Raw genomic sequence first — 27,969 nt, forward strand, 5'->3', positions numbered from 1 at the left:
TATTTTGCAGAAAAGATGAGGCTCTAGCATAGTCAGCAGTCCTGTAATGAGGATGCTTGCTTACTCCCTCGCAAGCGGGGGAAAAGCTAAGGAGGGCTTTAAGGCTCTTCCTTCTCCCTACAACTTCTCTTCCCCAGACTCTCCCAGGCTCACTCTCTCTCATTTTTTTGAGAACAGTTTCTATATCATAGTTACAGCCATAAGGAAATCAGGAATTCTCAATATTTCAGCTATTTTGGAGGATGGAAAGGAAAATTTCCCTCCTCCTGCCTCCCAGACTGGCCCACAGCCCACTGAACATGCCCTACACCCCTCCTCCTCTGCCTGCTGACTGCAGGGGCAGCTGAGCAGACCTGCCCCATGCATGAGGCTATGGCCTCCCGCGTTGTGCATCTTCCCAGATTCCTATCCTCATGTTTCCTCAAGCTCCTTGGCTTTCCCATACTGGGAAGCAGTTTATTGCCAGTACCATCCACAAGCACTCTGGGACCACAGCTGGCAGAGACCAGCCAGGAGAAACGCAAACAAACTCATCAGGAAGGAGCCTACAGAACCTGATGCCCAGGGATTGCAGTGGGACGTGAGCAGCTCATTGCAGCGTGACTGCTGAGGCTGGAAACCACGTGCACGTCAGTGACCCGAGGACAGGGGAACACATCATCATTTTGCAAAGGTGTGCCTGGTGCAAAGGGGGCACTAGGTCTCGCTGCATGGTCTGACAGAGGGATGTGAAGGGTTTTTAATCAGACCTCAGCACACAGAAAGCAGAAATGGACCATATTTTTGGAAGAAAGAGAAAAGCTGTAGAAAGACAGATCTTTGGGGGATACTATCCCTCTCCCAAGTGTGAGAAAGGTCATTTCTTTTTGTTTCTGAAATGTCAAACGTTTTTATTGCAGCAGTTCCTAAAAGCAACTCAGCGCTTCGCTTTGAGGCAGCCATTTTCAGTGTTACTGAACTGCCTAAGGAAGGTTACATGGACTGAAATCTTACCATTTTCAATCTTGACTCAAATGAAAGGTTTGTGGTTTGAACCCCAAACAAAAAGTGTTGCTTTTCTTGTGTCCAACAGGAGCCAGTTCCTTTTTTTTTTTTTTTTTGACTCCTGAAGTACCTCCTAACCCTGTTGCAAAGATAAAAGCAAAGGCAGAAACAGGATTTAGTGGAAACTTGGCTCTTCGGCCTCCACTGCAAATCATACCTGCGATGAGGAGCAGCAGCTGAGCATGCAGGCCAGGCAGACAACAGATACCACCACTTTCCATAGGCTGAAATTTCCCTGCCCCCTGCATGCGATTCATCCTCCTGGAGCCACCCCTCTAACTCCCTGCCTTCCACTCCGCACTTCGGGAGCCAGCCCCCAGCTGACCACTGGGGCCCCTGCACCGCTGGGGCTGGGTGGCACAAAGCCCTCACGCTGGAGCGAGTTGATTGAATCAACCTGCACAGGCAGCCTTCAGGATACTGGGATTTAATATATTTGTTCTTTTTATAATCATGACCTCAGTTTATTCACTTGAGAAACACAGAAAGACAAAGCAATAACACAAGCTACTTGAGGAACTGGTCACATCCTGACTCGTTACCTTGTCCTTCTTTGGCTTTTATGCACTGCAGATCTGCTCTTTCATGTCCATCTTAAAATGGTTGCACTGAATCTCTATTAAAAAACATCAGCTCTAAATGGAGCATTAGGAGAAAAGCTGCTGCCTGCAGCTGGCAGGGACTGCAGCCCGGCTCGTCTCTGCCTGCAGGATCTGTGCCTGCTCCTCTGGTGGACAGAAATCCCTGAGCCCGGCACAGAAGAGCTTCTGGAAGGAGACAGGCAGAAGGGACCGGGTGGATGGGAGTCTGGGATGAGCTAGCACCCAGAAGTCAAAGGGGGTGGAGGTGAGGGGTGAATCAGATAAACGCAGCATCTAACGAGGGAGGAGTGAAGGACAGAAGGCAACTCGAGCACATCTCAGCTCCAGCAACTTGGGGAAGGCTCTTCCAGACCTCCGCTCCCCTTGCTGGTAATGGAAAGGAAGGAATGCCTTCTCAGGAGGTTACGGGAAAGCTATCTTGCATCACGATAGTGGAATTGGTTTCAGTTCCTGCTTTTATATCTCCCCTGGAGGAAAGGCGTTCTGCACTGTTTTTTGCAATATTCACACCACATAACTTTCCATGAAAAGGGTGGGTTTTTTTGCTCGAGGCTCCTTTTAAGACATTAAATTGATCAGCAGGAGCTGAATTTAAGAGCTCCACATCATTCCCTGAAGAAACCTCTCTCTAGCCTAGATGTCAAACACCTATGGTGAGTGGTACAAACACCCCTTCCCTCTAAGTGCCACCCATCTGCTTCAGGTGGAAGGAGAACGCGGAGCAGAAATGCCGAGCTATTCTGCAGACCCATGCTGCACGGCGGGTTTCCCCAGCTCCCACTTGGGAGCACACAAGGATTATTTTTCCCAAGACAGAAGAGTTAGGGAAGCAGACACAGGGTCTGGTAAGAAACAAGAATCAGCCCTGCCAGCTTGGACTGGGCTTGCTCTTTACAAGCACCATAGGGGCCTGGCAATTACAACTAAAGGCAGATCCTCTAGCGTGGGCAAGGCTTTGCATGCTGCCCAGCGATGCCAGCAGGGCAGGGCTGCCCAGAGCCTCGGCAGGGCCGGCCCTGGTGTTCACCTGGTCCTTCCCCATGCTGCAGAGGTGTCTGCTGGCTGCTGCTGGCATGCAGCAGGCACCCAGGGAGGCCGCTGCAGCTGCTTGGCAAGGCAGAGCCACACCACATTCAAGCTGAGGACGGACGTGAGGAAAGAAACTGTCGTCTCCTGCTGCAGCGGCAGTAAAAGTCCTTTGTAATTGTTAAAGCCAGACGGAAACTAATTTTTCTCTCTCTTTTTTTTTTTTTTTACAGCCTCTCATCCTCTCCCCTCCTTCCCTGGCTGGTAAAAGACTACAAGACTGAGAAAAGCCAATTGCAATTAAATGTTTCACTCCTAAATGAATGGCTCGGTTTGTAAACAACAATAGTGACAAAAAAAAATATGCAACTCTCAGCAAAAGCAGCCCAGCTTTCTTTGCAAAATATCCCAGGTCTCCAACAAGAAAATTGCTCATTTTGGCATCATTCTGAACTCTCCGGGGATGCTCCTTTGCCCCTCCAACCCCTTGTCACCCCAGATTTAGAGTCTGTCAAAGGTAGTAAGAAGAAGTGGATGAGGCACGGAGACATACTAGCCTGGAAGCTGTTCTTCTGTAAAACCACTGCAAACCTGCTCCTTTAGATAAATAAATAGCACGTCCCCTGTGAGACATCATCTGCAAAGCACTATCGTACGATGCCTCCACTGTCATAATTCCCCATGTCCTTATTGCCCGACAGCCTCCATAAAGAGCCGGCAGGTTTATGTGCCACTTAAAACCAACCTATTACCAGCAGCAAACTTCTTTCAACAAGTTCCTGTGTGCTTTGACTCAAAAGCAAAAGAATCGCATCTCAGTGTGACGAGTCAGCACTGCTCAGGCACCCTGCTAGGTCCCCAGAGACAGGGGGTTACCGGTCCCAGAAGACAGCGTGGTCCTCCAGCACTGTGGCTTGGGGCAGTCACACTGAACTGAGTACAATTACACTGGAAGATCGAACCCAGCATGCGCAATTTATATACTGCAAGACATAAATGATGCTTCCCTATAGGCTATGCATGAAGGGAAGCAGGTTTTCTGTAGATGGAAACAGACACTGATATCAATGCGGTAAATGGATGTTGCATCCCTCCAGGATTTGATTCAGTGGGCACGTTCAGGGACTGCTGTGTCTGAGGGACACGAGGGATGCCTGTGTGGTTTGCAGCCCTATAGACACAGGTTTCAACCTTTGGCTGGGATTAAAGTGGAGGAGCTGCACTGATTTTCATGTTGCTTTGCAGTAGCTGGCAAATACAAGCAGGTCCTGCAATATGCATTGATCTCTGAACAGAAAGGGGAAAAGGAACCTCAAATCTCCTGAACCTTTCCAGCCTTCCCGTATGTAGGTCTGCAGTCAAACAGAGTGGTTTTTATTTTAAGGTACTGAGATATGTTTTTTTCCTGTCAAACGAAATTAAAACACAAAACACAGGGGCAAGCCAGTCGCCCCAAACTGTCCCATCTGCTTCATGATCAGATTTTATGTGACAAAGGCTAGCGTATCTGTTTTATTTTCAAAGAGCATATGGTTTGATTTTTAAAAGCTCAGCCACTCACCACCAGGGCCAGCCTTCCAGAAAAGCCTGATGCACAGCAGCTCCTCTGGTGACACATGCGAGTTTTTGAAAGAGCTCAGCACCCAAGCTGCCCATCTGAAGTCCCTGGAAAAGCTGTCCTTGTTTGGGAGAGCTGAACAGCAGAGAAGCAAGCTGCCTGCTGTGGGAATACAATCCATCTACCTAAAAGCAAGGAAGACTTTAAACCAGAAGAAAAAAAAAAGTCAAAAATATAATAAAACAGAAAGGGGAGGAAAAAGAGAGGCAAGAAAGGGTTGAATAAATTTCCCCTTTGGTTTTAGACTACTAACACCATAAACGCTACTGAATAAATCACCAACAGACCAGAGAGCTGAAATAATGCAGGGGAAAAACTGACTTCCCATTCATCACACTCCCCCTGACATATAATAAATGCTTCTCATTCAACCAAAATGAATTAGCATAGTCGACACAGCACGCTTACATACCCATGCCCACAGATTACTCTGTTCTTTGCTCTCTGACTGAAGCCTCCTTTCCTGTTACCTCCTGCCTTTTGCCACTTTCCCCCAGGGAAAGCAAAACAGCCTCACCTAGACCGAGGGGTCCTTGCTGCCACCAGTCCCCAGGACACCAGGGGCTCGCTGCTGGTTTCTGGAGCACCTATAAGCCCCAGTGAGTATGATCTATAAAGTCAAGTATAAAAATATAGGCCACAAGAGATGCTAGTCACCTCTTCCCCTTCCCACCCTTTCTCAGGGATCTGGCAGGTTAGCAGCAGAACTGGCAATGGCATTTCAGAGTCCAATGGCAGCATTTCAGCCCCCAGGTGGTGACGGCTCTCTGGCACACTACCTTGCAAGAGCCAAGGATGAGCCACTCGCTTGGTGCCACAATATATAGGTCTAAGAGATCCCTGAGAGGAGTGAGTGTGCATCTGTGGGGTGGAACTGCCACCACACAACCCACAGGGAACCCTTCAGACCGACCGCTCACAAACTGCAGTCCTGGCAGCAGCCTGGAAGGACGTTCGGGAGCTTGGGACACAGCAGGAGAGTTACAGGAAGCCACGTTTATCCAGTGAACCACAAGATGGCACCTGCCATGGATGTTATCACAGAAACATTGCTTTTCTGTGATGGAAACTGGCTCCAGTCAGCAAGGATCCAACTGTGGCTACAGAGGGGCAGACACCTGGGGGCAACACTGGGGCCGAGACACAATGGGCAACCTCTGTCAGCAGAGGCTCAGTCCCTGGACCACCCGTGTGTAGGCACAGGGGGTAGGGGTGCACAGGGAAGTGTCCCTCTGGTCTCTGCATGGCCAGAGCCAAAGGAGAGAGCCTATGCTGGGAAACGAGCCCAGTCCACAGCACACTGCACATGGCAGGGGCAGGCAGGGGCCAGTCAATGGCTGAAGTCACAAGGCCACATTAAAGCCAAGTGGGAACAACCTTTGGTGATGTTTTTTAGGTTTGAAAACACCACTGGTGGATTAAAGCCACTTCAGGAGGAAATATCATGCCAGGTCTGAGTGATTGCCCAGAGTAAGGCTGGAGTGATGTGAAAATGGGTGATAAATATTAAGAGACGGAGATGAGAGACATATAATGGAACGTCTGACAAAACCTTAATTAGAGTCTTGTATATACTCTGAGAAAATATATTTAGCCGATAGCAGCACTGGGGGTTTGAAGCTTTCTACAATGTGCTTAGGTTTAAAATAAACATTTATTTTAAGCACAAGTAAGTCATTCAACTAGCTAGTTTAAAGTCAAGGTAGGTGAACAGCTAACAGTAAATGATCTACTACATGCATTTATTCAAGCTTCTTTTTAGCCTGCATTTCCTAAGGGGGAAAAAAAAAGCAAAAAAAAAAAAAAAGAAAGCAGTCTGTTATTGCTTTGTGTTAGTCATTTCCTCTTAATAACTCTTGAATCTCCTGGCCAATTTCTCAGATCCACCACAGGAATAAAGGGCTTGGAAATGCTACATTCCTCCAAGTGTGCTGGAAACGAGTGGCTGATGATCCCCACTCATGGAACAGCTGCTAGAAAATCCAGATCAGGCGCTCGCAGGTTTCTTAAACTCATCTTTGCTTGTTTATAACTCTCCTGAATCCTAACACAAATAGCTGCTCCCACAGAAAGGCCAGCACTGATCCTAGATGAATTGGGTCAAGATGATATTTTTATGACAGTTTCTCGTGGCTTGTTCTCCCCCTTGCGCTTGAATATTTAAAGCCAGCAACTCCTAAGAGTGATCCTTGACTCAAATACTTCCCAAATACCCAAATACTTTCCCCCAACAACCTTTGCTGTAAATTATCCATACCGCTAGCTCTCCCCATCACAGCCTCTGCAGAGAGAAAGGAGGGAGCTCTGTGTGCAACTGGTCCCTGCTCTGAATCAGGGGTTCAGATTTGTCTCTTTAATAGCAGACAGCAGTATCAAATGGTTCGTATAATGACTTCAACAGCTCCTCACCCAACTCTGCCTCTGAAATGACCCACAAAACAGTTCATGTCACGACAGTGGATGTGGGATCTTCCTCAAACAGCAGTCAGCCAAAGGAGCCAGGCTCCACTCTGGGCAAAAAAAATTACCCTGAATAATTTCTTGCCCTGGATGAATTCATCTCCCTGGAGGGATGAGCAAGGGCTTTGGTGTGCAAGTGCCCACTCCTGCAATGTTGAGCGCGGGCAGGAAGCACTGGGAAGGTCTTGAGAGACATCTGGTCCATTCCCCTTGCTCCAAGGCAGGAGTCTAACACCTCACTTGTTTCTGTCAGAGCTGTCCATTCTGTTCTTAAATACCTCTGGTGACAGAGGTGCCGCACCGCACTTATGTGTCCTCTTCCCGTCATTCACAGTGTCACCTGCTGCCAGAGTCCTGTAAGACTAACGGTGTTTTTCCTAGGGAGTGAGTCAATCCATGATGGGGTTTTCAATCCTCTGGTGTGTCAGGAAAGGTCACACTCAATTTGTCTGCCCATGCTGCTCCATCTATGATTTCCTCCAGGCTATGAGCTCTCAGAGCCCAACCATGTCCACCATGGGCCCCAACTACTGCTTTTTGGTTCCCTCGAGACTTTCAGGGCTTTTATAGATGTCTGGAGAGACCACTGTGCTCCTCTCCACACCATCAAAGCAGCTAAGGCAGGGAATTCCCTTCTCTCCTTCTTCCCAAAGCCTCTCACCCAGCCCCTTGATGCAACAGGTTTTGCAAGAGGTCTTCCCAAAGCTCAGGGCCTGGGGAGATGACCAGGGCACCCAGCCACGCACCGGCGTTCAGCAGGGCCACCAGCAGCACAGGCAGCTCGGGAGTGCGGAGAGCTTGGGATTGATTGTGTTGTCACCTTTGCCTACTGCTCCTTGGTTGCCAACCAGCAGAACGGATGTCCTGCTTTGCATAATGCTTGTACTGCGAATATTATTAACCTCATATATCACTGGGGAGTGCGCACAGCTCCCTTTTGCAGGGAGCACTAGGGCCAGCCCTATTCAATCTACTTCGATAAACAGAAACAAGGACCATTTAATAAGCAGGAGGCAGCTGGTGTCTTCAGAGGTTAGGCTTTTGTGTTGATTTTTTTCTCTTTTACGAAAGATAAATAGGCCCAGGAAATTTTTTGCTCTGAATTTACATCTTGTCAACTTCTCATAAACTAAGCAGGGTCAAGCATTGGTCAGTACTTGGGCGGGAGATCTCAAGGGAAAACAAAATCCACAGTACATTAGGAAGAGAAATGCTTGTGACTTGGCTTTTCAGTGAGTAATGCTACGCTCCTTGAGCCAACGCTGATTCCCCATTGCAGGCAGGGTCAAGAAGGAAATCACAGCTGCAGAAGGCTCCTTCTTCCTATGGGATGTGAGGGAGGGCTGGGCGGGCACCTTCAAAGGAGCCAAAGGGAGGAACCAGAATTACATGAGAGTCAAGCCTTCTTTGAGGTCTTGTAAGAAAATACCAGCCCTGATCATAAAATCTCCTGTCTCTTTCCAACAACAGGTATTAGCTGAGGGATAACTGTTTAATACCTCAAGTAAAAGGCATTCTAGCCTGCTTCCTCCTCTAAATCCGGGCAGCAATTTTGTTTGAATTCAGTATGTTTGCTCCCCCTACTGAACTGTCCCACACGCTCAATGTATGTTTTCAACAGTTCCCCAACTACCTGTCCTGCACTGGCTGAATTTCCCTGGTGAGTAAAACGATTTCTATGTTCAGTAGCCTGTAAAGTACTTCAAAATCTTTCAGATGAAAGGCTCTCATTGAAAAGTGTATAATAAGATTTCATTATTGTATCATTTATTCTCATTATCACTAATAGCAGTGGTTGTATAAAATGTTCTTCCTGTGATCAGGACTGACTATCTAGCAAACACCCCAGCCTGCAGAAGCTAAGGACAAAGAAGGCATCAGGGAATAGGCATCCAGAGTTCACTTGGCTGTTTGCAGCCCATACATCCTCTACGCTTCTTTGAAGATTTTAATTAGAAACCTACAGAACAGTGTTTCTGGACCTGGGAGAGATCCAGAGGTACAAAGGACAACAAGCAAACTGCGAGCCTCCCTTCGTCACAGGCGTAAGGCTTTTTAGAACTGAAACGCAAAAGGTGCTCACAAAAGAGGCTAGAGACCAAGCAGTGCTGAGGTCTGGGGACACACGGTGTGTGTGGCGAGGAAAAGGGGAAGGTTTGGATAAAGCAGACTCTGTTTTCAGGAGGCAGGTTGCCCACAGGCTCTGCAATGAGCAAACAGGCTATCTACCCTCTAGGTGGGCTGGGAAGGCGGGGGGGGAATAGTGTTTCAGTGGGAACTTGAGGGTGTATGGAAAAGAGGATTCCTGATTTAGCATCTCAACCAGACCAGAAAGAAAACTGGGGAACAAAGCGTGGAGAGGAAATGCAAAAAGAAAAGAGGTGTGAAAGAGAATGAAAAGCACTGCTAACTCGGTCTGACCTAGGAAGCAGTGTTCAAAGCTGTAGAACTCATTGCCCTAAATAAATATATGAACTAACGGTAGGATTTATAAGCAAGAGAGATACAAGGAACAGCTGGTTGAATGGCGTTCAGATGGGTAATGGAAAGTATTTACAATGTTGGCCAAGCAACTTGACAGGCAAGAGAAGCCTAGTCATCATTTAGGGCAAGAAATAAAAGAGGTGACAGCTGTAAGATCTCTTACTGCCTAGAGAGCTTGAGAATGAGGGATTTCTGCACCATTCCTGCTCTTCCCCTGTGTGCCCCAGATGCTGTAACTTCAGTGACTTGTATTTCCATTCAGACACTTGTAGCCTTACACGTCAAACGGTGCAGTGACAAAGAAGAGAACTTCTTCATCCAGGGGCTGCAGAAACAGATGGGCAGGATGGCATCTCGGACCTCTGTCATTGCAGGGTGATGAAGACCAGTAAAAAGCAATTAGGGCTGGATTTGATGCTGAAGCCTGGGGACCCTTCGGGCAGTTAAAATGTTTGGAGATAGTCCAGTATGAATGCAGAAGCCAGTCTTCAGATTGAAGGAGAAAAAAGACAGAAGGCAGTCGAGACTTGACAGCATGTCCAAGGACACAATAAACAGATAAGAGAGTGGTTCTGTGGAACAGCATATTTAGTGAGATCAACAGGAAAACTAATATCCAATTTCACTAGTTGCTGAAAATTTGTTTTACTTGAAAATTAAGTGATAGCAAAGAGCATCGGCTGTGTTTTTGTTCCAGGTCATTGATTATCTCCAAATGAAAAAGGAAACCATCAGACTTAGGCTTGGTGACGCAGGAATTTCTTATCAATTTCCCCTTCACCAGAATCATTCAAAGAAGACCCACTTTCAGGGCTTAGCTCCAGTTCAAGTAGCCAGATGAAAGGCATCATTTATATGGCATTCCCACTATTACCCAGATAAGATCTGGTTCTCAGGGACTCGGAGAAAGTGGAGGATGCTGGCAGGTGTCCTCTTTCCAGCGTGACAGATCTGAGCACCCCAATAGAAATATAAAAAAAATACTCTCAAGGTGTCAGAGCTATTCATCAGAACTGCTCTGATTATCTAGCATTACTGAACAGCAGCTACTTTGTCCCTTTGATCACGGCTGGTCTTCAAGTCATGGATGAATTAAATTTTTAATAGCCTGTGTGACAGCTCAGGACAGCTGTTGTGTCAAAATGGTCCTGAAGGCCCCTGTATACCTCGGAGCAGTCAGCAGATACAAGGCTGCAGCAGTGGGGAGTTAGCAGCATCCTTGGCTCATCTCCAGAGAACCGAAGCCAAAAGCTGTGTGGCTGGAAGAAGCATGACCTTGCAGCCCCAGAGATGGATCTAAGCAGAACAGGAAGATTTTAACCCCAGGACTTCTGTTTTTCCAGAATGCAGAAAATTTTGTTTTCTGGACTGATACAACACTGCCAAAGGGAGTTCTTGCAAGACTCACCCAGTATTTCTTCCATTGTGCATGTCTCCATACGGTCCTGGACCATTTAAGTTCACGGTCACCAGAAACAATTTCGAGGCTGTAAGTCACATGGAAGAGCTAGCATGGTGACTAAATCCCTACTCACACATGAAGAAATGCTGCACTGCACAAGCTAAAAAACGCCCTGCTTTGTGCAAGCAAGGAATTGTCTTGCTTATACTACTAACTCTGCTCCATATGCACACTACAGGTTGGAAATGTCTGGTATTGAACCTTAGGTGTTGAGCCTTGGGGTGCTGAGCTTTGGAAAAGTCCAAGGGAAGGAAGCACAGGTGGTTGGGGAGGATTTGTGAAACTGACAATCTCCTGAAATCCCTTCAGTACCTGGTGTTTGACAGCTCTGCGATTCTGAATATGGTTTTCTGGCTCACCCTCAAAAACTGAACAAATGACAGTGACTTTGGTTACAAAACAGCAGCTCTTTAATTGCAACAAGGGCCCCTGCTAATTTAGCAGAAACCTTTTTAGCTCATATAACTGCTCTGCTAATGAAATCAGAGCCATCACCACTTCTGGCTCCCCATGGTAAAACCTCTGTCCTTTCCAGGGAGTGAATCTCACCATAGCTTCAGACAGAAGTTTTAATGGGCTTTAGCAGCCTTCGAGAGAAAGCGCTTGAAGGACAAAATAAATCATCTGTCTTACTGTGCTGTCATAAAATCCCCCTTCCCCTTAATATTCTTCTTGCATCACCTTCTAGTTCTGCCACCATCCCTCCTTCAAAGCTTGGACTTAACTTGAAAGAGCATATCTATCCAAGTGGAACAATAAAGACCCCCAAAGTTTCTGTATTTCAGGTGCAGGATTTGGGAGAGCGGAATAACCCCAAAGCTCTAATCAACAAACTCATCTTTCCTAATACCACGGGGAAACTGCTGTGACAGCTCTCCACAGGGTGCGTTTAGCAAAACCAGCTTCCTCTCCTCATCTTAAAGCTTTCTGACGCTTGGGTGGCACACTGGGTTATTTTGAATTGGCTTTGCAAAGGTTGCAGACTTTCATGACTGGGGGGGACGGCCTCCAGCCAATACAGGGTCAGCACAGACAGCTGTTTAACAGTGTTCTGCAGAGGTCCTCTCCAGGACAAGTCTTTGGAAGGATCTAACTGGGCTGCTCCTAGACCTCGAGTACTGCAAGGCAAAGGAAAAGCTGCAGATATCCAGGGTGGTCCATGCCAGACTGTAGCAAAGACAAGAATAAGGCAGCAAAGCCGCCTCTGCTTCCCAGCTTTTCTTCCAGCACCAACAACAGAGCTAAACTGGATCCTAAGTGTTGATTCATATTTCCAAACACTTTCTAACCATTGCAAAGAACAAGTGCTTAAGGGCTTGGCTGTATTTATGCTTTTGCTTGTCTTTAATAAAAGCTGTATTTATAATGCATGATTAATTATTTTGCACAAGCCTCCCTTTTATGGGAACCTGTGAAATGTAAGTGATTTTTAATACCACCTCGCAGACATCACGCCTTCTTCCCACCCCCATTACCATTAATCCATGTTGTAGAAAGATGTAACATTTGTCACCGGTTTATTATGAAGTGCAATGTTGCGAGTTATTTATGAACTTGCTATTTATTGAAATATTTGCGGGTAGTTTTAGCACTTCAACTCTAGGGTGAGAATCAGCCATGTTTTACCCACTGCCTGGCAAAACCCTCTCCTGTTTAACCACTTCACTGCCACTCTCTGGCTGTGCCATCACAGCACATCTCCCAGGGCTGTGTTTTAGGGCAGCCTCTCAGCCTTGTGACTACCAAGGAACTGGACAAGCAAGCTCAATTACGTCTTGTTCTCATTAGGTGGAACGGGATGTTTGAGAAGGTCCCAGGGGCAACAATGGACAAAAACAGGCGAGGAACAGAGATATTACTGGACTATGATTGCTGAAAAGAGGGCAGTCTGGGTGTCTCGCAGCATAGAAGCGAAGCAGCTGCCCAGACCACAGATCAAGCCAGTCCACTACTCAACGCCCAATAGCCAACATACCAAAGGAAGAGCATTAAAACATGACAAACACGCAGCGACCCTTCCCCAGAGTATTCCCCTGCTCTCAGCAACATGCCACACAGGAACTTTCCAGGTGAGAGTTTTGCATCTGTCTTTAATAGCTCTCAAGAGATTTTTCTTCCTTGCCTTTGCTCAATCCTTCCCCAAATCCACATAAGATTTTTTGCACCACAATGCCCTGACGGCAAGGAGTACCACAGCTTAAGTTCCACGTTTCGTAAATATTTCCTTTTGCTTGGCTTGACCCTCCCATCACCTCTTTTCATTTGATGCCTCCCTGCATATCTGAAATTGCCTCTGTACCCTAAGTCCAACAGGACAATCCTCACCTCCACTCAAGCCTAAAGCTGCTGGATAATAGATGTCAAATGATGTCAATAGATGTCAATAGATGTCAAATAGATGAAGAAGAAGGGAGGTATGATGCGATAATTAGGTGAGAGCAGTAACAAACAGCAGTCAAAGAGCATCTGTAGGCCCCAGCCTTCCTGCCACTGTAGATCAACTCTCTCCCAGCCCATGCTTTGTTCTGACTTGGGTTTGCTTTGTGCCTAATTGCAAGAGAGCCCCTAAAACTGCTGTGACTTGTTACTCATGCCTAGCTGGGATCTCTGTCCACTCCTGGCTAGCACAACCCAGGAGATCAAGAGGCCAGGAAGCCGTAAGTGGTCTGTACAGAACCACTCTGAGGAGAATGTCGGTGCTGCTTGGCCTTGGCAGTTGCTGTGTCTGTCTTTGTTGGGAGCAGTACAATGTGGGGAACCAAATTTAAGGCACAAACCTGGAATAAAATTGTTCTGCAGCAGCTTAGCCCCATGTCTGAAAGTATGCCCTGAATTTAACTAGATGTGAATGCAATGTCATTGTTGGGGGCCTTCCTTGGTTAAAGTAGCTGGACTCTATGTTTTCAGCTACTGCTTTTTAAAAGCTTAGGGTAGCTTGACTATGCCAGTAGTGAGCATGCTCATATGACCATAGTCTTAACCTCTGTTGCCATTTTCAGCTTCCCACTTCAGCACAAAAATGAAAAGTGCAAGACTTAGAGCGCTTACCCCACCCCAGCCAGTCCCATGAGAGCAGATGTGAACAAGAAGAACCAAAAATGTACTTCTGACACCTTGTGAAACTCCGTCTTCTGCTCTGAACTTGCCCTGCTGTCTTTCGGTCACCCGTCTGACCTTAGCATTCAAGGATTAACACTTCAGGAAACTGGCCATACAGGAAAATCAAGAGCAACACTAATCACTGCTTCTTTTCAATAGCCCAAATAATACATAACTGTAGCTGTATAGCAAATAGCTGCTTCAGCCAGAACAGCTAGTCCTAGGAAGTCAGTCCCTGTTTTTTTCCTCTATATTACATATTGTTTCAATAAGAGAAAAGAGAGAACAGCAACCAGCACACAGCACTATGGCTGTTCATGAAGGAATACAAATGAATCCCTTTTATGTAAAGGTGCAGAAAAAAAACATACAGAAGTGTTTGACTGCTGGGTTTAGAGCCCTGGACAATTAACCAGTCGGTTACCCTGCACCATCCAAGCCACACTCATCATCTACAGAGACATCCCTAGACCATGACAAACAGGGAATGAACTCATGTTACTCCATGACGAACGGAAGACATTCATCGAAGCTCGCACTGCCAACAAAGCGTGCTGAGCAAAGAGACCTCGTGCTTAGGGCCGAATGCTCAAAAGACAGCTGTTAACATACGGACACGGCTCTGAGACAGACCATGAGCTCAGGTCCCCAGTCACTCAGCAGACGGTGGTCAGCCAGAGGCAGCTCAGCAGAAGACTTCATGGAAAGCAGAACATTGCCTTTACTGAGCTCAGGGAGAGGGCTTATGTTTTTCCGTTTGCTTTTTAGCAATTGCAGCTACCAAAGTTGTCAGTTTGCAGCACCTGAAATGTCTCGCTGAAAACTGTTTACAACACTTAGCACTTTGTGCTGAGATCACTTGCTGCAATGAAAGCCTGTATTTCATTGAAAAGAGCAGGCACTTTGCAGGCACAGAGTTATTTTGCTCCAACACAGGGTGCTTCCTGGCGCTAACTGGATACAGAGATGCTGCACAGGTATGCAGTTTGCTGCAGGTAGAGCATTTGAAAGGTGTGAATTAGAGGGACACAAAGTATATTTGAAATGTTTAGTAGCCATCAGCAGCCAGATGGAAGGCATTTCCTCTTGTTCCATACATTTCTATTCTAATCCTGCTCTCTGTGTACGTGTTTCTGTTGTGCTAGCTACAGTCAGATTTCCCTACAACACCTTTTCCAGCAGAAAACACTATTTCATCAAATTAAGCCAACTTGATTTTGACTAAATTTCTACGTTTTATGAGCAGTCTGCTCATTGAAAGTATTTTGTAAAAATCAAAACAAATCTTGGAACTTTGAGGTTTGGCTTAAAACTCCTTTTTATTATAAATAATTTGGGGAACCACACTCCTACTGCATTTTGAGAGCAAAGCACAGTCACCCGTAATTTCTGAACACTAAATGCTCTGAAATGCTGTGGCAGGGCATTTTGATATGGCTCAGTGATTGCTCCAAAAAGAAAGTGAGACAGAAAATCACTCAAGGTCTTTTAACTAGCTTTTAGCAGACCTGTTCCCACTTGATCCAGCTGTTTCCAAGACACGCTTCAAAGGGTCAAACAGGATTAAACCTTCACTCGCTAGTATTTTATACTGTACCACGCACCAGGCCTGATTCTGCTGATGTAAAGTCAGGGTAATTTTAAAGTCATCAGAGCTAGTACAGACCTACAAGACGTGAATGAAGAAGACTTTTGATTCCGGCTCTGACAGCAGAGCCTCCAGCTGGGGTTGAGTAAAGCAAGGGTTTTCCACGGTGAAAGTAAGGGTCAGCTTCTCTGCACCGAAAGGTGGGTGTCAGTCGTGCTTCCACTGTTCCATCCCAGTCACTTTTTCTTTCACACCGTGTCTCAGTTTCCCTCTGCCCTAAGTGCCCTAAGCACTAAGCACTGCCACAGCTTGCTGGTGTAGCTCAGGTCCCAAGCCAAATCACCAGCTCCAGGGGCTCTTTCCCCATTTCTCCTAGGAGCCAAAGTGGAGAGGCACGACAGGAAGCCAGGCACATTGCCGCATTTTAGAGCTTCTGAGATATTTTTTTGCCAGCCAAGGACAGACTGTATTATTAGGAGCTGGTCGGACTGGGGTGATGGGGTGAACAGCTTTGCAAAGAACAAACAGGATAATAAACCCATCTTATTGCCTATAAAGGAACACAATCTGACCTTATCTATATGCAAATTGTGGTGCCTTCTTCCTCCTCTTTGAGGCGGGTAAGCTGGCTATAATGTGCCTGGTAACACCAGTGCATTTGCATTCCACCAGATGCTGTTAGGAACTTCTCTCTGCTTTGTTCAGTGACTTAGGCTGTACTTAAAAAAAATAGAAAAAAAAACAAAACAAAACAAAACACAAAACAGTCCCTTCTGACTAGAAAGCAGTTCCATTTGGCTGCCACCTGTTACAGATTCACCAGAGCCTCAGGAAACTTTCAGACACCAGTTCCCACACCCTTTATCAGCAGCATTTGCCTCCTTGTTCTTTGTCATCAAGTTGTATTTGCATGGAAACCAGCCTCTGGTGCTGAGGAATCCATCTGTTCCTGCTGTTCCCTCCTCACCTGAAAAGTCAGGCAGTCCTGCTTACACTGTTTTGGGTGCCTGTGAGTTAAAAACACCTGAGAAGTTAGAGAGTGGGAGGAGAAAAAAAAAAAAAAGAAAGCAAAAGCGAACACTGGATCTGCCCATACCAACTAGTATTTTTTCCCGGGTTCTGCAGAAATCAGTGTGTTCACATAGGCATATGCACATCAACCCACAGTAAAATCCATTTCCTTCATAAATCCGCATAGTTCCCTTGTACATCACCTCTTTCCTAATTTATCTGAAGCTACTCAAGCTCCTGCTGAGGACCCATTGCCATGTCCCAAATGCCACCAGGGCTGTAACCATGCTTGCTCCTATCTCAAGCAGTCTGCAGTTACATGAAGTTTGGATGAACTTCCAAATCTGAGGCATTCTGCTCCTCCAGCGCCTGACATCAGCCTTAGACACTGGTCCACAGCTTTCAGGGGAAGAAATTAAAGACAAAGAGTAGCTAGATTTTTGGAAGAAAAGAAAAAAAAAAGAATATTGTTTTTATGCAAATAGTCTTAAACTTCGGGTAGGGGCAAGAGAAAAAAAGGGGGAAAAATCCATTTAAAAACCCTTCTGCCTCTATTCTTTTTTCCTCTTTATGTTTTCAATGTGGCTTTAGTGGCTCTTTAAAGATGTACTACAAAGCTTTTAATAAAAGCCAGAATGAAAGGCAGAATCCTCTTTAAGATCCTAAATCAGTCTTGCAATACGTGTCTAGACTCACACGTTGCTAATACATTAACTTTTTAGGAGTGAGATATTGTAACACCCAGTAATCCCTTCAGCTTCTGCTAAATTCCCTGTCAAGAAGGCTGTGTGTTTCTGTTTAGATGGGAAGCAGCAACATTAACAATGACCCCTTCCAGAGAACATTTAATAGGCAAGTAGATCACTCAAAGTACATTTCATTTCTGCCTCTCATTCATTTAGCAGTCCTTTCCACCGCTCTGTGAGCATTGAGGGTATGATTGCTTTGCATCAAGCAACCACTGCGCTTGCTGAACAAAATATACCGGAGTTTGGTCCTAATGCTGGGGGCAATATGCTGGTTTTGGCATTGATCCCACCAAATCTAGGGTTACACTTTTACAGCAATAGCCATTCCATCTGCACCAAGCACTAGCAATTTCCTCTGGCCACAACTACCCAGTTTCTCTTCCCCAGGAATTCAATTTTCCGTGCTGTTGGCTTCAAAAACGTGAGCGCAAGCAAGCTTCTATCAGCCACAGTAAGTATATTCTCCTATAACTTGCAGTTGTGAGTCACAGATTTTTGTGTGAGACAGAAATTTGTGGTTTGCTTCCTGGCCTAAATGTGGCATCTACAAGTTGTCCGTTGAGCACAGGTAACAAGCAATCTCTAAATGCAGTGGGGATTTTTTTCTTAAAATATCCAGCGTTCCTTAGTCCCAAGCACTGGCCTTACTGCATCTATTTTTGGTGGAGATGCTAACCCGCTGATTCTTTGACTGGAGGATGCCAAGGGCAAAAACAACAGGTCATTGAAAAATCACCTGGTTTGTCTGGAGCTACAAAAATAAGCCGGTTTTGAACTCAGATCTCCTGAGAACCAGCTCCATGCCCTGCCTCCCCATCTCCTGCGCAACCACAGGCAAATCACTTCATCTCACCCAGCTGCGAAGTGAGGATAAGAAGTGCTTTGTTCACCCAGGCTTGTTTGACTTTGCTGTGCAGACTGCAGGCCCTGCAGGGCGCAAGCTCTCTATCTTCCCACGTATGTAGAACAGCCATTTTTTGAAATAACCAGCCAATGCACCACATGAATTTGTGAGCCCCAAAGATGTGACAGAGAGGTATTTGGAAACACAACAGAGCAAGTGTGTTGCTATCCTGTGATGCTTGCAGCCTTTGGATGCAGAATCAACTTCTAACCTGTACAATGCTGTGAGCAACTGCCCCAGCAGTCACAAACCTCAGGAGCCTCAGGCAGGCTGCAGCTAAATTTAGATCCTCTCTTCCATGCTTCAGCTGGAGTTTTCACAGATAGATTGTATTTCCCCAGTGCAGTCAGTGTGCTCAGAGGGATCCCTTGTTTTTCTAGTTAGTTATTACCATCCTGCAGGGAGAAGGGGCCTTGTTTGCACTAGGAATGCCAGACAAGCTGTTCTGAGCAAAACGGTGAATGCCAAGTCTCTTTATCAATGTGTCCAGGCTAGAAACTCCTCTGAGTGACAGGGACTCTGAGGAACCACACACAGCAGTCACCTCTGCTGCCGCTGTTGAGAGAAGCCTTTGCAGGGCAAGGGGAAGGGCCCAGGAGACCAGAAATCCTGATCCAGCAATGGGAGAACTCCCCAGGCCCCCTGGGGTGCATTGTGGAAAATTGCCTTCCGTCCCCAGGGTTACTCCAGCCATTCGTAATCCATACACATGCACAACCCAATCCTTTCCTCAAGGTCTGCCAGCAGTGCTGCTTTCTGTAGGACTCAAAATTATCAAACAAAATACTTGTCCCTTACCAGATCAGGAAAAGCTCAATGATACTGAAACATCTTTGCCCTGGGGCCACTTGATGCTTGCTTTAACTGTGTTACTCCATTAAGGATGATACGATTTAAGTCTGACTGTCTGGTTTGCATCGTGATTAATAGCAGCTGGTTAGCCATATTCCTTGGATATTAGCAGCAGAGCTTTCCTCTGTTGATTTCTCGTTGCTCCTAACAAGGTGAAGGACTCCAGTCTCGGCAAACAGAAAAGTCTGACTATTAGCAGAGATGAAACGGTCAAAAAAGGAAAAAGATAACCCTGAATCACTGCTAAGCAGCCAGATACCAATTAGATGCATTGCTTCTCAGGATCACCATGCACATCACTTTACCCAGGTTTGAACCTAAGCTGTAAAACAACATTTCAAAGACAATTAAAACATCATAAGCAATCATGTGTGAATACTCCTAAATGCAGCTACTAAATAAGATACAACGACAGAATAGCAAAGGGAGAAATCATAGTTTAATCTAACCCTTAATGGTTGTTTATTATCTAAATGATTACCCCAATTTAGAACTAGCCACTTGTTACAGACTGGAACTATATCACAGCTTTTTCCATCTTGAATTCAAGGCTCGATGGAGATGATATTCCACAAGTTTACGGTCAGTGAACATAGGATAGAGACTTACAGACTGAACACACTCGATCCTACTAGACCCTCCTATGCCCACTAAGTGATTTGGATGGAAGGCCACTGGTGTATTCTGAAAATTGGTTAATGTCAGAGCCTCAGAGTGCAAAAGCTTCATCTGGCCCCACGACTGCTGCAGAACTGACAGAAGCGTGTAAAAAAGCATTACCTGGAGGCAGGAGAGTGGCTGTCTCTGAGAGGGGACCGAAGGAGCCCAGGTTCTGTGGGATGCTGGCAATGGGTTCAAGTTGCTCTGTCAAGAAGGTAGAGTAGTAGCGGAACTACTGGATGGGAGTGGGGCACATTCGTTGAAGAAACAGTGAAAAACATTCACCGGGATAGTCAGGGTACCATCAGTACAAGCTAGTTTTGCTGCTCCCTGCAGTGTTTAAATCAAGGCTGGACATCCTTGTCAGAGAGATGGTGCTCATGCCGCAGCTTTTGGCTGATGCTGTACCTGGGCTGCAGGAGGCTTTCCCAGCTCAGCAGCACCCAGTTCTCCTGCCGCTGGGGCACCCGTGGCTAGGCACTGCACCAGGGCAGCCTCCCCTGCCCTCTCCACTCCTGGCTGGCAGATGCAAACCCATGCAGCTGTCAGACATCTCCAACCTCCATCTACAGCCCCTGGGACAACCAGGGCGGCCTTCTCTGCCCTCAGACATATACACACAAGGCCCTACTCAGTGATGGAGTTCATTAGCTTCAATTTAGCTGCAATGAAGACATAAGCAGAGAAGCACAGCAATGGCTCTAGCAGGTCTGGCCAGTTCTGGAGTCCTCTCTCTAATTATGGCCATGAGCACTGGCCTGGGAGGGGCTATATGGTAGTGCCTAACTTTATATTAGAGCAGGTAAGGGCCAAATAGCAAAGGGTCTGATCTTACATCCAAACCGCACAGTGATAGGAGAGTAATTCAATGGAAGAAAAAGGGCAGTGCTCACCCACCTTTCACCCTCCTCTAATATTCTCTTCTTCCCAGACAACTCATTCTGTTCTCTCAGGGATAAGTCAACATCTTGTTCAGCTATTTTTTCTCATATTCAGCTGCCAGGGTGGACTCCTGTATTTGCAGCTAGTTCCCCTGACGGTCTGAAACTTACTCAATTACCAAATCCTTAGGTCTTGGACTCTGCTGCTTGCTTCTTCAGAGGAAACCCTGTCGTTCTTCCCTCAGGGCCCCTGACCTGACACACATTTCTTCTTAGCGAAGCTCACTTCATTAACCGAGCGGTACCTAACTCCCGCTTTATTGCTTCCGTCCGCTTTATTGCTTCCGTCTTTGCTTCTTTGGCTTTAAGGTTTTCTAACGCAAAGAGTTTTATCAAAGCAGATAGTCTGCAGCTGATGTTAGTGCTGCAACAAAACGGTCGACTAATTGCCCAGCCATGTGGAATTAAGCTTTCCGGCTCAGACCTGTCCAACAGTGTCTCTGCACAAAGCAAAGTCAGCTCCTCCGTGTCATTGTCTTGATGTTGGCCTGAGTCTGCGATGGGGGGGCTGAGCCCTGTTGTCTGTTGGTGGCAGAGAGGTAGAAGGGAGACGCATCTCATTTGCATGAGTAACCACCCACCATGCCAAGCCAAATATTGTCATTGTTTCCATTAAAATATTCATTTGTGCTTGGAAAGAAAAGATTAAATTGAGTTGCCTTTACTGCACAGATAGAGGGAGAAGAAAATTACATTTGTTGTGTCTTCAGCAATGGATTCACGCTCCCCATGCCCCAGTGGTACACCACTAACTCATTGTACTTGGACACAAACAGGGCAACCTGGGATACAAAACAGTCCCAGACAGTCTGGTTTTGCAATATACCTCACATCAGAAGTCAACGGATTGTTTTCCACTCAGATTTGTCTCCCCAAAGGAAAACGGTTAAAATATAATATTCTAAGGGTTTTTTTTTTTCTTTTTTTTTTAATTTTGAGAGTAAGTGATTTATGCTAGGGGAATAAGTCTGGAAAGGCACTGGTTTCTTTTTTATGGTCATACATCCAGGGAGCTGACCAAGCACTGGCGCTGGCAGTGGTTGAGGCAGTGAGGCTGCGCCCACAGCCACCAGTCCTGCAGCACGGCAGACACCTAGAGCTGCTTCCAGGCCACTCCTGCCTGAGGGAGTCGCTGTGGGGTTCGTGTATGCTGCCTTCATCCTGTCAAGCAAGTGGGCGGCATACACAGTAAAATCTTTGTCCCCATCACCTGTTTCAGAAAGTTAAGGTACAGACGGGTGGAGGAACAGAAACTAATGTCTTGTATTTAGCTCCAACTATCAGGGAGGGCTACCCACATATGTTTTCATTTTTTTTCCCCTCCCTTGTTAATACAGAATCCCGGTAGTCATATACTACCTACAGGGATACTCCAGACCCTAAGCTGATCTAACCCATGCATCCTACATCAGTCAAAACAACCTTCAGGAGGTCTTAATGGTTTGTTTGAGTCCCCTGAATTCCAAAGCCCCTTCCATCTAGCTGACCACCACTACAAAAGCTGTTCAGCCTCTGCTACCTTCCCAGGGGGAGGCAGGCAATCTGTGTGTTTATCTGAAGTCAGAGATTTTTTTTGGTAGGTGCATCTGACAGGATCCAAGAGACACTCTCACTACTCAGCACAGAAGGTGGAGAACTTTGCATCAATCTTTTGATTGTGGAGGAGTTCAGCATAAATCCTAGCTTATGACATGAGCTATAAGATGCTTCACCTCAAGGCCAGTGTCACATGTGGCACTGTGACCCTTGCCCTTAATGTGCCTATTAACATGTCCTGCCTTGCCTTTGTAAATGGCTACTAGGAACTAAAGGACGTTTGAAACTGCTGTACAGCAAGAAACACAAGTTTGCCGGTACGTGACTTGCAATGCACTCTAACAATCACATAATTATAGCTACAATCCATTCACCCAGCCAGAGAGAAGAGGTGGAATTGTTTAAGAGAATTCTCTTGCTGAGGATTGCCGCAGCTGCCATACAGTGACACCACAACACGACTCGCAGAGCCTGCAGAGGGACTGGGGGTACTCAGGAATAGCTGCTTGTGTTCACTAACAACCAACACATCACCAAGCGCAAGTGAGGGACAGATGCCCAGGGATGAGACCCTCTCTGACAGCACTGGGCTGTCAGAGGAACGTCTCTGAGCTGAGTCCTCAACCTAGGTACCTCTTAGGAAAGTAGAAGGAAAATCAGCGCTTAATGTGGGCTTCTAGGAGCTAGATGTCAGGTTTATTGCTAGTTGTTGTTCTTGGTCTCATGTTTTCCTTCCTGCTGCACTCCCAGTATTGCTGGGAGAAACGTAACGCTTTCCTTTACTGGAAAAGGTTGCTTTGCCCTTTTCCCCAGCAATTGCAGCAAGAACAAGGCAATGTAAAGCCCACGGCCAGTCTGGAATGCTCAAGACTCAGAAGATGCTTTCGATGAAGGGAGCGATGTCAGTTTAAAGATAGGCAGGATCAAACATCAGGACATAGGGAGCAGTGACACACACCTCTATTTTGAAAGTATGAAGAACAGCATGCTACAGTCTCTGTTGGCAGAGCAGACAGACAGACATCTGCAGTGCAGTGTGAAATGGGAAAGCTGAACATTAACATGTAGCATTTGGACACTGAGGGGACAGGAACTTCAGCTTGTCTCATCAGAAGGTTCTTAAAAGCTAAAATCTGCTTTGCAAACAACACACGGATATGAACTGTAGACAGGGTGACAGTCTATTGCACAGACTCCTGTGGTGCCAAACGATCTTAGCCACTTCTCAAGGTCTTTCTTTTTTTTTGATGTGTTCTAGATACCCCAGCTGTGAGCTCAGACAACAGCAAGAAGACCAGGACTGATATGAACTTGAACATGATTCAAGTTGCATGGGAGGCCAGCCTGGAAAGTAAGTGGAGAGAAAGCTGCCGAGCCGATGAACTCTGAGTAGCCCGTGTTGCTAAGGAGACGCATTACAGCATCCTTTAGCCGGAATTTCCTAAGTGATGAAGGGCTCCATGCCCAGGAACATCACTGCAGCTCAGCCCAGAAGGGATGCAGATACCAATAACCAAGGTCAGATCATCTGCCAGGCTGAAGCAGAATCTCCCAGCCAACTGGACACAGCAGAGCAAGCCTTCAGATGGCATCAAACCCAAGTTTGTTACGGTCCCTCTGCTAGATGGCTTCAGAGCAGAATTTAGTCATATGGCATCTTCAGTGCTGAAGGTCACAAGTTCAGTCCTTGGCAACCTGGTTATCACTCCGGGAGAGAGGACAGACATGATGGTAGGAGAAGGGGTGTGCAAAAGGCAGCACTGGCCAGATGGTGGGGCAGTTTTATGTGACATTTCTACTGGCACAGCACACTGTGAATCTGTAAGGCTTCTTCCACCTACTTCATGGCTGTACACAGCTGGTTACTAATGCTGCTGCCAGATCAGCTTCTCAGAGGATTTGCTTATCTCCTGCAGTGGATGCTTTGTGAAAGGCTGACAGCTTTTAGGATTGCAACTGGAGACTTCCAGGATGAAGACGAAAGGTAGAATCAGGCTAAAATGTCCCCCTTCTTCACACAGCAACTTTAGATCTCTCCCATCAGAAGCAAGAGGTTATGGATCGATGGACAACACCCCCCTCACAAGCCTCAGTGGTGCCTCAGAGGGCAATTCTCCCAGGGGACACACCACACCTATGACCAAAGTCTGCCTCAATTGCTCCTCAGCCTGCAATGTGCTCTTGACTGAAAGAGAAGCACTGGGGGACAGTGCTACTGTGTGCAACAAGTCAGCCATGAGGAAATGTAGCAAACCTTGTCTCTTGTCTGACCTGTGGTGCTCTGGGCTCTCTCCGCTGAAAAACTGCTGGGTCACACTGCCTCCCTGCAGCAGTACCTAACAGCCGTGGAGAGGGGCTGGGCCCCTCGTGGAGCTGTACAAACACAACAAACAGGCAGCTCTCCAAGCTGGTGGTTGCCAAACTCCGACTCACGACTCCAAGCAGGAGACTAAACTTCCATCAGCTTTTCCTGGGCTTAGTTGGGAGCTACAGATCACTCGCACTCCATCTCACACCGAGATGATGCTTCAGTACACCCAGCACGGAGGCTTTGCCAGCCAAAGAGCATGAGGACTTCATCCCTACCAATTCCAGACCCCTCCCATATGCCTCAATCACTAACTTCCACAAGCAAAAAGAAGCCAACAAGCCACAGGTGGGCCACAGGTGGCTGTAAAGTGCTCTGGAACTTGGCAGCTGCTAGGAAAGGAGGGTTCCCCCGTATGTCTTTAAAAGATACTCTTAATGAGGACAGCCTCAGCATTACAAAATGCAGTATTTTAGTGTTGTTGGTTCCTATTTCATCTATTATTTACAGGAAAAGACCTATCTGAGAAAAAAAAAAAAAAAGTGCTCTTCTGAACTCTTTCCATGACTGTCTCAGCAATTCAGCTTTTGTGCTGGCTACTTTTTTGCTTCTCTTCTTTTTATTGCTAATTTCTTCAATTTTCCACTTAAAATCCTTATTTGCATGATAGCTCTGTCCAGCCTTAAGCAGATTTTTCCTGTCTTTGACTTTTATCTCATTCTTTTTTTTCTTTTTTTTTTTTAATTAAAACCAGCTTTGAATTAGGTCACTGAAACATTCTTTCCCCCATCTTCCTCTCCCTCCACAGAGCTCCTCCCACTGTAATCCTGCTGGACCCTCTGTCAGTCTCAGCACATCGCCATCACAAGAGCAAGCCTTCAGCATGGAAAAGGTGATCCCGATCCACCCCTGGCTGTCAGCTGCCGACTGATCCCAAAGCAGATCCTAGCTGCACATGGGTGTCTTATGCTGGTCACTCCCAGAGGAACTCTGCTTTGGCTATGAACCTGCTCCAGGTCTCATCCGAGCTGGATGGTAGTTGTAGCGTGTTGGAGTAAATCCCTTTAACACGTAACAGCATAAACGCTTCATGCTCCTAAGGCATTTTCACATCTGCAGGACTAGACAGAATCGAACCCTTGTGGGAGAGACCTCCTAGTGCAAAAGAACGTCTATACTTCGTGGAAGAACAAATTTAACACGAGGTATGAGCCTTTCCATTTCCACTACCCATTCTGCCCTCGCACAGCCATTTAGATGACTGGGAGGAAAGAAAAATCACTGTCAGGATGGCTCAGCTGGCATCTGCTAAGACCCTAATGAGGCCCAGTTTCACGCCTACTCTGACACGGCCTAAAGTGTTGCTGCAGAGACTGTTAGCAGAAGGGAGAGTGCAAATGCCTCAGGAAAACATGTGCAAGCTGAGATGCCAGTAGCTACAAATCAAACTGGCACTAATCTGGGTAATGATACTAATTTCAAGTGAGTTGTTCCCTGTTCACATTAGAATGAGCCAGCTCATGATATGACTTTTTACTTTTTACAGGTAGTTGCAGAAAAATGAAGAAAGAATCTACATTGGCAATTACCTTCTTTGCCTAATCCTGGCCTGCTGTAGAGACCCAGTACATCTTGGGAAAGGAGGGAACAAGGGGTTACACAGCTCATTTATAAATTGAAGTCTCAGTGGTGTTCATTCACTTGTTCCCACTCCTGAATTAGCTACTGTTTCACAATAAGACCAATATTTTTCAGCTCCATTTAATGCTTAGCGGGATCGCGTTGCATTGAGGTCACAGAAATGACTGCCGTGTGTTGGAGAGGGAGACCCATGTTAGTTTTTAGTTGTCTGTCATGTGTACCTGTATCATCCTAGCTGCTGCAGCAGAGAAAGCCACACAGACTAGAATTGATCTTGCTTTTCCAAACATCTCTGTAATCCTGCTGCTGCTGCAGCGAGATTACTACCGCTAGAACACTGGAACAGGAAAACATACAAGCAAAAAGAGCAATTAGGTCAGCACAAACATCTATGTAGCTCCCTCTGACAGCAGCCCAAAATAGATACGTGGAAAAACTGTAAGAATTAATAGCAAGCATATATATTCTTTCCCCAGATAGTCCCTCAGACCCCAACCTTTGTGGCTCAGGGACATTCAGAGTTGGATATCACTTCCACATGTTTAGTATTCCTGAGCAGATTTCTCTTCCATTAATCAGTCTAGTAACCCCTCTGTATTGTGTAAATCAGGCCACAGCAAGGAGTTCCTCAGTTAAACTACCAGTGCAAGGAACAACCTCCTTTTGTTTCTTATGATCCTGCGACCCACAGCTGGATGCTTCACTTGGTGCTTTCTTGTTCGGGAAGTGGTAGTGCACATTCAATCCCTCCCCATCCTCTCCAGGCCTCTCATGACTTCACAGACCTTTCTCTTACATGCCTGCAATCAGCAGTCTTTCGGACGCAGGTGTCCCATCACTCCTTATCCTGAGGCCATCACAGACTTTTGAACACTTCTGTCACCCTCCTCTGAACCTCTTCCAGTTTTGCTAGATCCTTTATGGAATGGGAAGACCAAAAATGCACAGTGCTGGTGGGCTGCCAAAATTAACTCAGCAGTAGTTGCCACATCCCTGCTGTATACTGCAATCATTTCTAGGGCAGTGTAACAGCTCCTGATGTGTCTTTGCTGAGAAGAGAAGGTATGAAAGTAGAGGACATACTTGATCTCTGCCAACTGCTGCTATTCAGGAAAAGGGGATGAGCAAGATCTTCCTAAGCAAAGGCTGCAAAATCAGTGTCCCAGACACAAAATGTTTCCCTGCAGGCCTGGGCCCATCCCCAGACTCCCATCATTTTGGGACAGGAGAGAAAAAAGGAGACAGAAAAGGATTAGCTATGCTCCACAGAGTAACCAGTGTGATCCAATTAGTGGCCTGTGCTACAAACATGGCCACAGCTAAGATGTGAAGCCAATTGAACCCTGTCATCGCTCGCCTTTCATAACAGCTGCCAGGTCTGGACTCCTCAGCACAGCTGTCCATCACTTAGCTCCCCACCAGGCACAACTGAGCGTAAAATCCTGGCCAGAAAGAGAAGCACAATCATTCACCAGGCACCACAAGCAGCAAGAAGCAGATGGACAAAACCGAGCCTTTCCTCCCACCCCCTTTCCACAGAAGATAAGTGCACACATGCTGACAGGCGGCCATGCAACACCGGGGCAGAGCAGGCACTTCATTACCAGTCTCCTGTGCAGCCCACTGCCTTCAGCTCCCCGCTCTCACCGTACCGCCTCTGCAGCACTTGGTGGGAAGTTGGTGTTTGGCCAAATGCGAGAGGCTCTCAGAAGAGAATCAGACACACGGCATTATCAGCTGACATCCGCAGTCTTATCTAGTCGCTTTGTAAAGCTCCTCAGCTCAGGGCAACCTCCACCTTTTTAATTTCTAAAAGGCTGATGCTAAGTAATTGTTTAATATCTCCACAGCATTCGCTCCCCTTTATCTTGGAATCCCTGCTGTAATTCATTGACGAAGCTGTCTTTTCTCTTTTCTCTTTTCTCTTTTCTCTTTCTCTATTCCATCGTGTATGTACTTGAAAATGCTTTCATTGTAAGCAGAG

General features: G+C 46.5%; 1 long non-coding RNA gene across 2 annotated transcripts; it reads left to right on the top strand.

The window, feature by feature from the left end:
- The first annotated feature begins 1,089 nt into the window (after positions 1 to 1,089).
- LOC310884640 lies at positions 1,090 to 26,785 on the top strand. Of its 2 annotated transcripts, none has more exons than XR_014574316.1 (2): positions 1,090 to 25,807; positions 25,891 to 26,785. It is a non-coding gene; the product is annotated as an uncharacterized lncRNA (long non-coding RNA). The 2 variants fall into 2 exon arrangements; XR_014574317.1 differs by having other exon boundaries at positions 1,090 to 25,549.
- Positions 26,786 to 27,969: the final 1,184 nt, after the last annotated feature.

Source organism: Anser anser (genome assembly GCF_964211835.1).
Source record: "Anser anser genome assembly, chromosome: 20".
NCBI classification, from domain to species: Eukaryota; Metazoa; Chordata; class Aves; order Anseriformes; family Anatidae; genus Anser; species Anser anser.